This window comes from Cynoglossus semilaevis, chromosome 15 (assembly GCF_000523025.1).
Source record: "Cynoglossus semilaevis isolate Cse_v1.0 chromosome 15, Cse_v1.0, whole genome shotgun sequence".
Lineage (NCBI taxonomy): Eukaryota > Metazoa > Chordata > Actinopteri > Pleuronectiformes > Cynoglossidae > Cynoglossus > Cynoglossus semilaevis.
Window position 1 is genome coordinate 4,564,769 of NC_024321.1, and position 15,648 is coordinate 4,580,416.

Consider the following 15,648-nt stretch of genomic DNA (forward strand, 5'->3'; position numbering starts at 1 on the left):
ATTTTGTTTTCTTTTTTTTGCAGTCAGGCCTAGGGCTAAGGTGTCATTTCAACCAAAACACCAAGTGGACCAAGTTGCTGAGAACAGACTGTCGTTCCATCCACTGGTGTGGGTCATTCAGTATTGTCTGTAGAGAATAAGGGGCAGGCGGAAAGTAGGGCAGCACTGTGGTCAAACACACAACAATCATTTGCATTCTCCCCATGTAGGATTTTTACAACGCTCTGCCATTGTACACAGTTTTACTGAAAAAAAAAAAAACCAAACAAACAACAATGGTTCATACAGAGTTCTGCAGGGGCTTTACAGTGGTGGGTTTATTTTCTCTGGACAGTGGCGTTGGTCTAGGACACTGTAAATACTCAGCGATATAGAGAACATTCTCATAGTGTATATGAAGATATTGTCTCTTCTTGAATTGTGAAAAGCTGATCTTTGTTAGAGGAGAGCAAACTGTGCCCAGATGGCTGAGCCCATGTGAATTTAAAATAGAGCAGGAACTGAAAAGATGCCAAGTGAGCAAGGAATTTGAATGATGGATGCACTTCCTTATGAGTAGAGTCAGAATAAAGACTTAAGGTCTTTGAATTGGAAGGGAAATTTCCATGTGTCATTAAGTGCTTTTTAGCTCTCTGGATTCCCCCTTTGACATCTATTACGACGCTCGGCAGATTAAGTTTTTAAGATTTTTCAAGTTGTGCTTTCATAAGACTGCAAGAGCATTCATTCATCTCTCAGATGAAAATCCAGTGTGTTTATTTTGATTCACAAAGAGCCACTTCGCTTGAGTTACTTCATCCGCTGGTTAATAAACCACATGTCTTTATGTTGTTGTTTTTCCTTCTCTCTCATCTATAACGTTCTCCAAAAACAGTAAAAAAGATACTAAAAACACAGAGTAAAACATAACTCCATGTCTCTGGAGCCTGAATAAACTTGGATGTGCTGGTGACGCTGATGGAGAAACCTGGAGAACAGACAGAAATCATGCAGCAGACTGAGAGCTGGCCTAAAAGTCAAACTCCCCCATGTTCCTCACACCATCTGCTGATGTATTCTGGAGACCTGTGGGTGATATGTTCATAATGTGTGTGTGTGTGTTAGGGAGAACATTAATACCATGTGTGTGGACTGTGTCAAGTGTGAGTTTATGTGGATGTGCAGGAAGCAGAGACAGGACATATGGCCTGTGGACCTTGTGTGGGCAAAGACCAAGGAAGAGGAGGAGGATGAAGAGGAGAGGGTGGGGCTGAAGTGATGATTATGTCCTGAATAAAAAAAAGAACAGCAGTGGTCTCTCATATGGTATTTCCAAATGATGTTTAATTGTAGCTAACTATTGGCTACTTTTGATCTACCTTTAGCTAGCATTGACTTTTGAGTTGTAGTTTATCACTTTAAGCTAAATACTTGTAAACACCAGACCAGAAGTTATTGAGGTAACATTTGGAATCCTATTGAGAAAAAAAAAAAAGGTCATACAAAAGGGCACAGTTTTGACCAACAACTAGTATTATTTTCTTTTATTATTTTTGCTGTTTGCTTCCACTTAAACTTCTGAAAATGTTTCAATACATTTTGGTGTATTTAATGAATCAAAAAAGCTCATTTTAGAATTAATCTAATCCCATATCAACACTTTAAATATTATGAAAACTCTCCTGTGTTGGAGAATAGTATATATTTACTCCAGACTGTAGGAAATAACATAACTTTCTAACACAAATTGGGGGAACTCAGTGGAATTCTGTTTTAAAATGAGCCTGAAGAGTCTGAAATGATTGTGTTTCTGTCACATGAAGAGAATAAAAAACAGAGGTCATCTGACTGCGGGAGTCCTCCATTTAACTCTGGGGTAGTGATAGGAAACAAATGAAGCCCAACTTCCCCATCATGTCTGTGGCATGTGGAGAATCTGTGATGGCTCATAAAGCATCTATTGTCTGAGTCATTTTCAGCTCTGGAGGCAAAAGAAGTCAGTGTTACACAACGAGTGGTAAACACATGATGATAACATCCAAGTGGAAAAACATTTTTTTTCAAGTTTTCATCTTTTAAACCAGCATTTAATTTGGTTCAGTGTCAGTCGATTCTTTTATAACAACAAGACCCAACCTCAGATATAAATACTGGGAAACATGGTAGGAAAATATGAGGGAAAATATTTCTCCACATGTACCAAATAACAGCCAAATAACTGAAAACACAAACAGCAGGAGCATCATGGCTACCGAAGCTCCTTCCTTCCCTCTGGCTCCTGGCCCTCCCGCTGTCAGTTAGTCAACCGTATCATTGGTCTGCTAATGGGGGGAATCACACATGGCTGTATAACAAGAGCCAGAGAAGCTGTCAGCGGTCATTTGACAGGTGCAGAGTTCCCAGAATGCCTTGCAGCTGTGCCGCAAAGCGTCACATCGAGGCCTTTAAATCTTCGCCTGCTGACGAGCCAAATGCATCCATCTCCCACAGACACAAGTAATTAGTTTTTTTTAACCGTTGGACTGAGAGACTGTACATTTCACTCTTTTCTTTTTTTCACCACACTGATCAAACTCCCTCCAGTTTTCCTGGCCAGGTCTGTGAGGGGAAGACAATGGACGGAAGAAAAAAATGAAAAAAAGCCTGGAGTTATGTATGATGATGCACAAAACTCCCACTGCTGATAACAAATGGCCACAATCACTGGCCACACATCTCAGCCAGAAGACCAGTGTGGGAGTCGGGCCCACGTTACTCAGTCAGCCCCGCTACACAAACACATCACCCCAGCAGCAGCGGCAGCAGCTATTTGTTTGCATAATTATCTTATATAATTAATAAATGTCCACAAAGCTGCAGCACAACTGCACCAGCACTAATCACAGGGTACAGCGTGACAACGTTTTTCATTAACACACACAGCCTCCCACCAATATTCAGACCAGTTCGGCCACATAAACGGTGTGTATTTTGTATGTTCCTGACATTTACTTTTTCACTCCAAATATTTGAAGATCATGTATTTTTCTGGGCCTCGGCCACTGAAGTGTAAAAGACAAATGTCACAGGAAAACACCAGAGTTATTTGGATTCACGCTCCAATGCTAATTGTCCAAATTAGAATTTGACAGTTATTCCATTAAACAAGAGACACATCACTGACAGTAGTAATAATAATTTGCCAGGTTATTATTACATTATATTTTATCACACTTGACTATCAGCCTTCGATACTGGTAAATGGTCTGCACTTATAAAGTCCTTTTCTAGTTGACCACTCAAAGCCATTAGACTGTAGGTTCTGCCATCTGGAAAACACATCTACAGTATTGTAAAGTACAAGGGTTAGGGGTTTGGTCCCTTTTGCAGACCTGTGATGCACCTCCCATCAGACACCTCAGATTACTGTGGACACATTTTACTCTTTGCACTTTTGTTTGTTTTGTTGTTGTTGTTGTTTTTAATTATCTGATACCTTAACAATGGATCAATGTCTTGGTTCTGGACCCGGGCCCTGTGATTGGGCATCTCTATGTTAAAGCACGACTATTGTTTTTTTTTTTTTTTTTTTGTATTATAAAGTTACAACAAGACAACATTCATCAGATTGTTTTATACCCGACATTAAATTATAATGATTCATGAAAGCCAAGTATCCCTTGTTATTGTCATAAAATTATTTTCTTTTCACTTTTAAGCGTAAGCATACTTTTAAAAAATTATTTTCTTTTCACTTTTAAGCGAACAAAAGACAATGCATACTGTACAGCTGAACACATGACTATCAAACAAATGTGCTACAGTCACATAGTTTAATTTGGAACTATGAGACCTTTAGTTTGACTTTTAGAGACCTAGAGCTACCAATCAAATTTTGAAAAATAAAAATAAAAATTCTGACTAACAACATATGCCACCGATATGACAAACTGCATAAAACCCTGCAACATCCCAATGAATAATTTTACCACAAATAAAGGCATCATTCACCAAAAAGAAATCATACATTATTGAAAATGATATAAAAGCTTGGACCATTAAGTTTTCTGAAGAATGTAAAATTTTATCATAAATCATGCGACGTGGGCTGATATCCTAATGGACTCACTATGGAGTGAGTTCAAGTTAAAACTTTCAACATTTCTCTTCTTCTTAAAGACAATAAAACATAACTGTGTCTGACTGTGACAAACCTGGTACCTCACCCACTGCTGACGCTCCCCTCCTGGGAAAACATCTCAAACATATTTATCTCTCTCCTCTCTCACTGAGCAAACAGATCAGCAGAGGAGCAGAGGAGGATGATGCTGAAGGGACAGTTACTCTGGACTTGTGATACATTTTGACACGTTTTTTTCTTCCTGCCGTGACTTTGCCTCGGGACAATCTGACTCCTGCTGTCATCTGCTGCACAACAAAGTTCTGGTCCCGCATTTTGTAGCAAAAACAAGGAAGTCCACAAGTAAATCTAGTGCAAATGATAAATAGTTTTCAACAACAGCTTGGACTTCTGCAGCATCACCACAAGTGTTTACTTTGGTGTGTGCATCAATGTTTCATTTCTTATATTCCTATTTTTTGTTCATCCTGGCAAAACATCCTGGTTATCTTTGAAAAAAGTAACACTTAAAAACCTAGGCTGTCAAAATGAAGAATAATCAAAATGAAGTTAATCAGCTGATTTTTTTGATGTTTTATTTATAACTTTTCGATATATAGAAACAGGGTAGGAAACACACAAAGTTGTTGTTTCAGTGTATATGAGCAAAACTGCTCATTACAATTAATATACATTATAGGTATATAAAATAACAAAACAAGAAAAGAAAGAAAGAAAAAGATCCTGCTCAAAAATAATATGTACTTTGTTATACAAACTGTACCAGTCAGCTATAGATCAAGCATTTTAAGGTTACATTGGCAGAAAGTGAGAGATTACTTTGTATAGTAATATTATATTGTATAGTTTTACAGTGAATGTTGGTGAGCATAGAGAGGTGTTGGGAGCAACCCAGGATTGCAGTGCGTGGGTCTGGAAGAATATATTGCATTTATATACCTCAGAGAAGCATTTAAAAATATTAGACCAAAACTGGTTTATCAGTTGGTTAATCAGCTTAATTAATTTGCAAAATTAGTCAGACATATTTTTTTAATGCATGAGAAGTTCCAATAACTCTAATAAATCATCCATCCATGTATCACTGGTGTAACGTGTGTCACATGTTGATATTGAGTTATATTGAGTTTCCGTTTCACTGAAGCGGCTCCAACTTAAAATGACATCTTAGTCATTCTTTTAGTTAAGTGACACAATTGTCAAATGGACAGTGTGAAATTGAAAACCGATTAGAAAGTTATTAAGTTGAGGTAAGTGGCTTTGCTGGAGTTTTGAAAGCAACTCTCAGCAAGTTTTGCAAGCCACAGTTAAGATGCAGAAATACGATAGGAAATCCATAAACTCCAGGAAGCTAAATTTTGAGTTATACATTTAAATCTGACTCTTTTCCTTATTCGTCCCTGCTGTTATTTGTATTTTTTTCCCCAACAATGTACTGAAAAAATATTGATTTAACTTGATTATTCATGATTAATTGATTCACTTTAATCCGCAGCCACTATGTGATTCAATTGTTTACATTAACTTAGAGTTTCTTCATTTCTATAGGCCTGATATTTCTCACTGCCAACTGTTTTAACCAAACCGAACTATTCTCTGCCCATTCAAAGACAGTATTAAAACCAAATTATATAAAAGGGCTGTTTAAATTAACGGTGTCACAGTGGTATTAATTATTGATATCTTCATTATGCAGAAGAGGATGTAGGGTAAATAAATGCACAAATCCACTATTTAAACACCTCGCCTGTGCAATCGAATTGGAAAAATCCTCGGATTAAGAAAAAGAACTTCATTATGTCAAACATAAACTAACATTCATTGGACTGAATTGTCTTATAAACAGTCTTTAATCAAACACGATTAATTCCAGCAGCTGAATAATACGTTAAACAAACGGGGGTTAAAAATTCCTGTGTCGCACGTCTGTTGCAATTATTTACATCATATCAACATTGGCAAACAATCTATAAATAAGACTCGTATCAGTTGATGTCATTATCCTGCTTTTGTCTATGTGAGTTCACAAACAGAATCATTACTTCTTTAGAAGCTTCTGCTGAAGATATGTTCAATCTGTGTTCCTGTTTATCATCTGTCTTCATTCTTTAAACACTGGAAAGAGAAAGTAAGCAGTCTCTGTGCCCTCCCCCCTCCCTTTTTGCTTTTTAGGACTTTTCGCTCTAAGTAGGGCAACAGGAAGGGACTTGTTTTCGTCTTTTTCTCTCTCTCGCATAAGGATGTTTGTAACACAGGCCACATGTAGCGTTCTGGGGTTATGTCGCTGACAAATGTGAGATGATGCATCTCGCTGTGTGTATTTTCTAGGTCACGGCTGTTTGCCACATCCATGACGCGTCCCGTCCTGACAGTGAGAGCAAATTTATCTTAGCAGTCACAAAGTAGATCCAGCAGAACGAGTCATCAATGCATCTTCCACGGCTGTCGAGGAGTCTCTGCACTAACAAGTGGAATTTTATCCGTCAGCCAGTTGCACGCTCGGGTTTGTGTTTGTGTGGTGCTGCTTTGTGAATAGGACTGAGGAGGAAAAACAAACTGCCAGTGGGTTGAGGTGGACGTCCTTCTAAACTCGCAGCCTCTCCTATCACTTCACCATCTACATTCCTGAAAAGTTTGGGTTTACTCAGATTCTGTATAAACATCCCGGTCTGAGGGATGACATAGTAAGAATAGTAATGTCTGGAGAAAAACTTTGGTTGAACCTGTGAACTTTTCTAGGTTAAAAAAAGATCTTACATTTTTTCCCCACACAGAAAGAAATTTGAATGAACTGAGTATCTTAAATGAAGGACTAAAAATCATCACACAAAAATAGATATATGGAATACACACAGATGAAGCTACTGCAGTATTTAAAAAAAAAACAGATGCTGTAATGGTCAGCTATATCCTGCTGCTGACAAACTATTAATAAAATAATTATGTCGTACAAAAGGTTATAATTTAGTACTTGCTGAGCTTGTAAAATCCCCACTAGTAAAAAAAAAACACTTCTCTGTTTGAATTAATTCTACAAAAAAGTTTTTTCCAGGTCATGAATAGGCCCAGATTTCTTTTAATCTTCTGTACGACATATTTTTATGATGCGTTTTTCAGCCAGCCGCCAGGGGTTTAACTTTCAGTAACTTTAAGATACAATTCCTTACATATTTGCATCACACGGCATAAGACCCCCAGTGTATTCACAGACACTACAATACTTCAAAGTGTGTATACATTTGTATGCAAGTGTCATCCAGTTGACAAGGTGGTTTTCGTAAGGCAACTGTGTGGTCTATGCAGCCCCCCCTCCCCAATCCATATGCATGGATTTTCGTTAAGGTAATCTGGAAGTGTCAGACTTTTATTTGCACTACTGCCTCCTACTGGGTGTATTTCTATGGACACATTCCATTGAGGAAGTATTCATTATAAATTTAAAATTACATTTTTTTAAAAATAAATTTTGTTTTATAAAATAAATAAAATTAATTATATCTATAAAGTTTAATCATGAAACCATTTCCTAGTCTATTGTTTACTTTTAAAAACCAAGACTTATGTATCATAAAAATAGACTGCTTTTATTCGGAACATTTGGTGATTACAGGTTTTAGTAGCAGGAGCCACACATACTGGAGGGTGGAGATGTGCTGGTGAAGGTGCTGGTAATGGTGGTGGTGGTGGTTTCTGAGAAAAGGCCAGATCTGCCATCTGACAGCCTCCATTAGAGAGAGAGAGAGAGAGAGAGAGAGAGAGGTTAACTGTGGCAGATCAATCTGATATGGCACTGCAACAGATGCTTTCTCATCCATTGTCTGCTTCAGCCCAGCTCCAGCAGGAGCTTTACTGTCTCTATGAATATGAGACTGAACATGCCCGAAGAAAAAAATGCTGTTTTTTTTTTTGCCACTTGTTTATATTAGAGTTTACACACAAGCAACAAACGGTACAGACAGATGGAGCATCAGGATTGGATTCAAAATCCCCTAATTTTACAGACAACTGACCAACCTCTCAAGAAATCAACATAGTTGTAACTAAATATACTGTACTTTTTAAAAAAAACACTATTTTTGAACATTTACTAATGCGTTAACATGGAAGACATGGAAAAGGCCACTATATCATCAAGAGATGTAAACCTGGAGCACAGACTCATGTGTCTTTAGGTGATGAATTTAATTTTACTTTACTCATTTGTATGACACACTGGCTGTTGATTGTGGCCGTTCTTGTGCTGCTACACGTACACATCATCCATACAGTATAAGCCACATTTGGGTGGAATCACTCTCACAGTCTGTAGAATTAAAATAAAAATGACAGCTTTATTTCTGTAATATACGGTACTTTCCACTGTTTTTCCGTATGAAGGTTAGTGGTTCTTCCTACATGGACATGGTCTTGTCCAGGTACTCTGGATGAGGTCAATCGTCCACTTCATATTGATTAAAGTTAGCATGAACAGTTGCTTTTCTTCCTTCATAGTACCTTAGCTTGCACCAATCATAAAATACATGTAAATATAGGTTGAATATATTTTGATATTGTGAGCTGATTTTGTCATTGTTTGAACATGACCATGAAGGCCATATGCAAAAAAGTGAAAATGTTTATGTATAAATAATCAATGTGTTGTTGTTGACCAAAGGGAGAGTCACAGGTTTGTTCACATGTACAGTACATAAGTGAATGAATATTAGCAGTGTGTAAATTGGATGGAGAAATGTGTGACAGTGCTGCATATATATGCATATGTTTGCATGGTGAGACAAGGTGATGATATGTAGGTGGCAAAACTGTTCCAAGTCATCACCAAGACTGTAAAAGTGTGATATTCTGCACAAACAGAGCATTTATCTGTCCTAATGCTGCTGCTACATCAATTCAAAATGCAAGTTATTTCCGTCAAGGCTGAACAGAACACAGAGGAAAGTCAAAGACTAAACTTTAGTAGGCAAATGAGCCTGGTGTTTGTGTGTGTCATTACCCTTTCATGTCTATTTATGCAGATTGCAATTGGATTTACCCGTTTCTGTCATCCATATTTCAAGGCCTCAGATGGAATAATTGCAGGGCTTTGGCTATTTCTATTTTCGAGGCTTCCTCAGACAGTGAAGGCCTCAAGCTGCAGCCGCTCAAACCCTGCTTCTGAAGGGTTGGTACAAACATATGAAACCAAAATTAGTAAAGAAGATTTGGAGTGTTGTTTCTAATTGCAAAGACAGATTTGTATAATCACTGGTGGAGAACTTCCATCATCTTCAAAAGTGGATGTTGCTGAAAGCATCATAACTGCCTGTGCAGTTTGGAGAAAGAGGGAAGTTTGGATGAGGATGCATCCATTTTACTGAATACATTTTCACAGCCGCCATCCGTTTGAGGATGTTTGTTCTGTGTATGTCATACTTCATCTCCTTGTGTTCTGAAGTACTGAGCGGAACATGGAATGAACATGTTCCAATTTGGTGGAGACTGATCAGAGACAGACAGTCACAGACCAATATTTGTGGATTTATTTTACCCTAGGTTACGAGGAGCTGCTTCGTGCACAACAACTCAGTTTCTTGAGCGGGGAACTTTTTTAGAATTTTCTGCAGCTTTGTGTGAAATATGAGCAGATGTGGTGGAAATTGACTCCCACACAGTGGTGGGAACAAAGCTTGTTCTCCTCTGATGGAAAATCTGTGTGGAAATGAAACTGTGCAGTCCACAGTGGTGCTTAGTTATGTTTCCCCAAGACAAATCTCTGACATCCATCTGTAACTTTCTTTTTCCACACTGAGTTCGCAGGCTGACAGTAACAAAGAGCCGTACTGTTCTGGTTTATGCCCAGATAAAGTGAATGCAGCACTGACTAATTGCACAGTGTACTGCATAACATCTTTTTTTTTGGAAACTAAAACACACCACTTGACAATGAAAGAGATAAAACACTGTGGTGTCATCTGCATACATCATACATAGCAATCATCTCATAAAAGCAAACTCTAAAAGCAAGCAAAGAGGATGTGTTGTGGGCCCTACAGGGGAAAAGTGGTCACTGCTCTCTCCTTCCAGGAAGACGATCATTCTCAACTGTGCACTGCAATCCCTGACTGCAACACTACCTTTACATGGAGCAGGTTAGGGCACTGGTCTGACATGTGAAGTGCAGACCACATGTAATAGACAGACCTCGTGGTGATAAACATCCACTCCCTCTAAAGTACAACTGTAAGTTTTTCCCTCCTGTGTTTGTTTTGCCAACAGTGAATTAGATCCTATCTGTGAGGAGACACAACTCAAGGGGGAGTCAGAAAAACCTCATGATGGAGATAAAATCACAGTCTAAAATAAGAAATGACAAAGAAGCTCTTTGTCATAAAAAAACGACAGAAATGTGTTTAAAAATACAAACATGAAAACTCATTTGTTTTCCAAAATATAGGAAAAACAAGTAATAATAATATTTCACTCTAACCCAATTAGGTAGCTAAGATCAGAAATCAGATATGTTCAGATATGTATAAATCTTAATTGACTGAAATAAACATCTGGTCTAGATGGCATTGCTCTATTGTGGATTAAAATAATCAATTATTATTAAATATTGTTCCAGTAAAGTGCAGTATTTTATTCATGGAGTTTCTTTCTTTCCAATTTTACATGTTCTGCCATTATATTAGTACTGTATATGTATCACAATCACACCTGACCTACACCCGACAGCACTTACTGATTCCTGCTTTACTGAACCATCTTTACCCTACATTCCATTCAACAATTCACACTTATTCACACACACATGCACCCTGTCACACATCTTTAATTTCTCTGCTAGTAGAGCAGCCAAGCAGAACCTATGTGTCCCAGGGGCACGCTGTAAATGATGGGGGTTGAGATCAAACCCCTGACCTTCTGGTTTATAGACATACCGGTCTGCATACAAGCTACTGAACATCTACCTAGTTGGTAGATGCATGGATGGAGCTCATAATAGAATTTGAGAAAATAACTGTTTTGTTCAATCACTGGATTATTGCTCTATGCTGTATTGCCTCACAGCCTACTTTGATAGCACACTTGTATGGTGTAATAAAATTGTATAGAATTATGTCATATTTTCTGTGTCATAAAACAACATCGGGTGAGGCAATCTAAAACCAATTCAGTGCAATACAAAATTAATTTGGGTCCACAGAGGCTCCACAGCAGGTGTAATAAATACAATTAAAGGTATCTTATCATGATAGCGATGAGGTCGATATAACAGGGTTTTTTGAAAAGGAAGATTGGGGAGTTTGCTCCTGAAGGAGCTCCATCCTATTTCACCTGTGAGGTTTAATTTATAGTAAAGCCCATCTGTCCCTCCTGGTCACCAGTTATCTTTCTTTTCATTCTTTCTGGTCCTGATACCAGTCATTATCACCACTTTTTCTTTTAAAGTTCTTTTCTTTTATCAGTTCTACCTCTGTGAGACCAATATCTGCAGTCAGTTTAAAGAAAGTCCAAAAGATTACAGTTTCAAATATGTCTTGATTTCCAGGTTTGAACCAGAGCAGTCTTAGGCTCTGTTAGAATTAGTCTCCTCCTTGTTTTTGTCCACAGTCTGGGAAAAATCGAAACATGAGTAATTAAAACTTGCAAAATATTTTGGTTCTTACAAGTGATACAAAATATTACCACGCACTCAATAGTATTTCAGTTTGGGGAAAGAGGAGGACCACCACTGCCCCACTGTATCCGTTTTGGTTGATATCGAAATCAGAAGATTAAGTGTTTGGACAACATCGACATATCAGGACCATAAAGGACTTATCTAACATGAGACACATTAGACAGAGAGTCTGTGCTCCAAAGCATACAGACCTGTAATAATTCACTGCAAACTCACTGATGGAAGTGGACAGTGTTTAAGGAGCACACAGGGAGCAGAGAAAACAAATCCACCACAGACAAGACGCTGAGCTGGAAGCCAACTTCCTTCTACTGATGAAGTCCGACAATTTTAATTGAGTTATTTAGTGTCCGTGGCAATTTCATCATGAAGCCGGTGTCAAAGGCTGGGGTGTGTGGTGAGGAAAGGCAATCTTAACAGACACCTTAAATAAAACAAAGATAATGGGATGAAATTCAATTATGTGTGTTTATCATTGATAGGCTGCTGAATCCCTGTAGGCTGTGGTAATGGAATCTTTGCTTAAAAAGAGGCAAATTTGAAATCAAGTCACAGGTTTTACATAAAAATAATTAAAAACCAACCAAAAGATTACTTGGCTTAAAACACAGCAGGGAGAACACCAATGAAAATGGTCGCACCTGGGGAAATAACAGATTTACCATCAATCTGTGCATATGTGGGTTTGTTGTTGTTACTGTTTTTTAAAAAAGAGGAAAAAATATGAATTATTTAATCAAGATACTAAAATGATGAGATACATTTCTTCTCACATCACAGTAACCCTGTCTGATTATAAACTTGTTCATGAACTCCTGAACCATCCTGAACATCACGACTCTGTGAAAGTAAACCAGATTTTCTTCAACGATCTAAATTCAACTTTTTGTTCCATCCATCAAATTTTATGTATGACACAATAATATTCCTAAAACGTTTAATTTTCTTTTTTGGCTAGTTTCAATTCTCTTTCAAATTAACTGGTTGTCAACTCTCCATTTTAATACTGTTTGGAAAAAATGTTTATAAAGAAGAGAAAGTAGAATACCTGTTTTATTTACCATCCAATATCCCATCCAAAAATCATATATGGTCTTCTTTCTCTGTGATTATTGTCTTGTTTGGTGTCCTCACTGTGGTTTGGGTATTATATTATTCCCACCTATACAACACTGACTTCCACCTCATATTTCTTTTAACCCAACCTAAAGAAGTATTGTGTGCAAGAAACAGTTGACACTTGTTAATTTGACCCATTTCTGCATCCACGTTTATTCTAATAGAACAATATGGTATAAGGCAGTGATTATACTGTATTTTATATTAAAAAATAAAATAGGTCAATATTTAAATAAAATTCAATTTTCTGCAGACAACTTATTGGCTGCGTCAGGTGCTTGGTGGCCATACATCAGCTCAGGGCTTAACGGCAGCAGAGGTCAGCACATAATCACCTCTGATGAATATGGAGGAGAGCCTCTGGATTTACACTGGAGGACTGCCAGAAATGATAACCACCTCTCCTCTGGCGCCTCCTCTGGGAGCCGTACACGCTCTCATCTGAAGGTTGTGAGTGAAACAGAAGCGGTGTGTCTGCAGAGGGAGGGCGCCACTCAAGATTTTTGCCTCTTAAGTCATGAGCTGATGCGATATGAACACATTTCTGAAATGTGATCTGCGTAACATCCCCTGCATGTCTGCTCACAAATCAGCTTAGGATGCCGTGAAGGTGCTGAAGGGCATATGACGGAGGCTGAGGCAACACTTTTCAACTTTCTTGAACCCTAAACATGACATTTGTCTGTTTCCTGCATTTATTGTCATCTGTGGTCCTTTACCATAAGAAGAAAGATATTTCTTTAAAGTCAAATTTAAACTGAGACATTTTCTTTACTGTACCAAAACAGTGATTTATTTACAGCTTCTCTGAGTTACCAAAATCATAATATTAGGGATGTATTTAAAATTAGCCCAGGAATAAATGCTAGGTTTGAACACAGATATATTGTTATCATAAAAATAAGAGATAAGTAAGTAGATAAGATAAGTTCAACTTGCTCCAATGTCTTGAACACTGGTATTTTGCACAATCTTAAGCAGATATTACCATGAATGTGGAAAATAATCTCCTGACTAACAAACATAAACTAGAAGGCGTCTCATTAACTTTTGTAAGACTTTTCAGTGAAAGTTTATGATAAAAAAAATAAAGTAAGCAAAATTAGATCTAAGATTACTCCACCAAATCAACTGTGCTGTCAAAATGTTTAAAAGCGTGAAGTGAAGTAAAATGTGTTGTTTAAGTGCGTTGTCAGCAGATTTTATTGGGATACATCATTTAACTGCTCTGTTTCGGATGAGGTTGTGAGTTATGGAGGCTAATTAACATGAGCAGAGACCGGTGTGACAGGCTGAAGGATGGTGTTTGTCATCCACCCTCATTTCCTCTCATCTCCATCGGCCACTCAGCAACTTTACCCTCCTGGCTGTCTCTACAAATTATTATGAATGTCAGCAACTTTACCCTCCTGGCTGTCTCACTCCCTTCAGCTTAGTTTCAACCACATATCAAGTGCTGAAAAGAAGAGAAAATATTTTTTATATCTCCTACAAATTATTATGAATATTTCTGAAATGTTTTCAATAGGTTGAGGCAAACTTTCATCTAGTTCAAAGCTTTTCTTTAGCTGTTTGTATAAGCTAGCTTTTAGCTTCTATGCTTTTTTTAAAAGCCAAATTTAGCAAATTTAGGAAACACATATGGATAAAACATAATCGTGATATTAATTATTGTCATATTGGGTTCTGCATCCAACATTGTTTTAAGAAATACTTTTTAGACCAACCTGGTCTTTTTAGACCAGGTTGTAGCACAGCAAAAATCAATTTCAAGTAAGTCAAATCTGCATTTTTTTCATTTTGAGTCATTTTTTTTCCTGGGTAGATCAGTGATTTATGAAACACACAGCTCTACCACGTCAGCTTTTAAAGAAAACCTTCTGTCCAGTGGTGTTGCCGTGATGCGACCTTTTCAACCTAATGCGGTCTTTAAAGAGAGTCTGAGAATGAGCCCGCTACTGAATCAGAGTGCTGCTATTTTCCTAAAAGGGTTTATATAGTGGGGTCAAGACCCAACCAGGTAATAAAAGAAACTCACAAGAATTTTATAACCAATGTAAGATTATTGCTTGGAAATACTTATCGTATTTACAATGGTGAGACCTTGTTAATTTAGAAGAACACACAGTCTCACAAACCAACTAGACCACCTCCATGGAGATCTTTCCATGGGAGCCAAAAACTTGAAAAATTAGGTTTTATAGAACTGCAAAGTCAGCAATTCCAGTTGAACTCTGAAGTATTTCCTATGGGCCATCAGCTGAATCACTGCACGTTGAAACAGAAGCCTCATTCATTCAACTGCATTAGACTAACAACCTTTCAACTGTTTTCGAGAAACCCCACATTTTCCAGCTTTGTGAGTCTAACCAGACCAACATGTCTGAAGGAGGCCCTTGATCTTTTTTATTTTTAGCCTCACATCCCGCCTACGTCCTGAGGGGGCGCTTCATCTCACCACACCACCACATACGGTTTGGATCGGACTCATCTCCTGTGGTGGGGGGATGAAAAGCCCAAGTCCAATTAATGGTTGAGATGCACCCTCTTAAAGAGCAGCCGCACTCAATGCGACCGTCACCACACCCAAAATGAGCCACGAGCTGCAGTGTGGTGTCCCTGCCCGCTAAATACTGTACATCTGCACTGTAAAGACACACGTTAGCAGTTTTAAAACACTGTGGATCGTGTTCACACTAGGTTATGCAACACAAAAGGTTGGTAGGGCGACACCAGGGGTCAGGACATCTGAGCCATGAAGACACAT

The 15,648-nt window shown here is 38.0% G+C and overlaps 1 long non-coding RNA gene across 1 annotated transcript in view; it reads right to left on the reverse strand.

Moving 5' to 3' along the window:
* Positions 1–7,681: 7,681 nt before the first annotated feature.
* Positions 7,682–15,648, reverse strand: part of LOC103390663 (uncharacterized) — a 28,167-nt gene continuing 20,200 nt past the window's right edge. The window contains exons 2-3 of the long non-coding RNA XR_522711.2: positions 9,132–9,253; positions 7,682–7,821 (exon numbers count right to left, since the gene is read on the reverse strand). This is a non-coding gene — a long non-coding RNA (uncharacterized LOC103390663). The remainder of the gene's footprint in view (positions 7,822–9,131; positions 9,254–15,648) is intronic.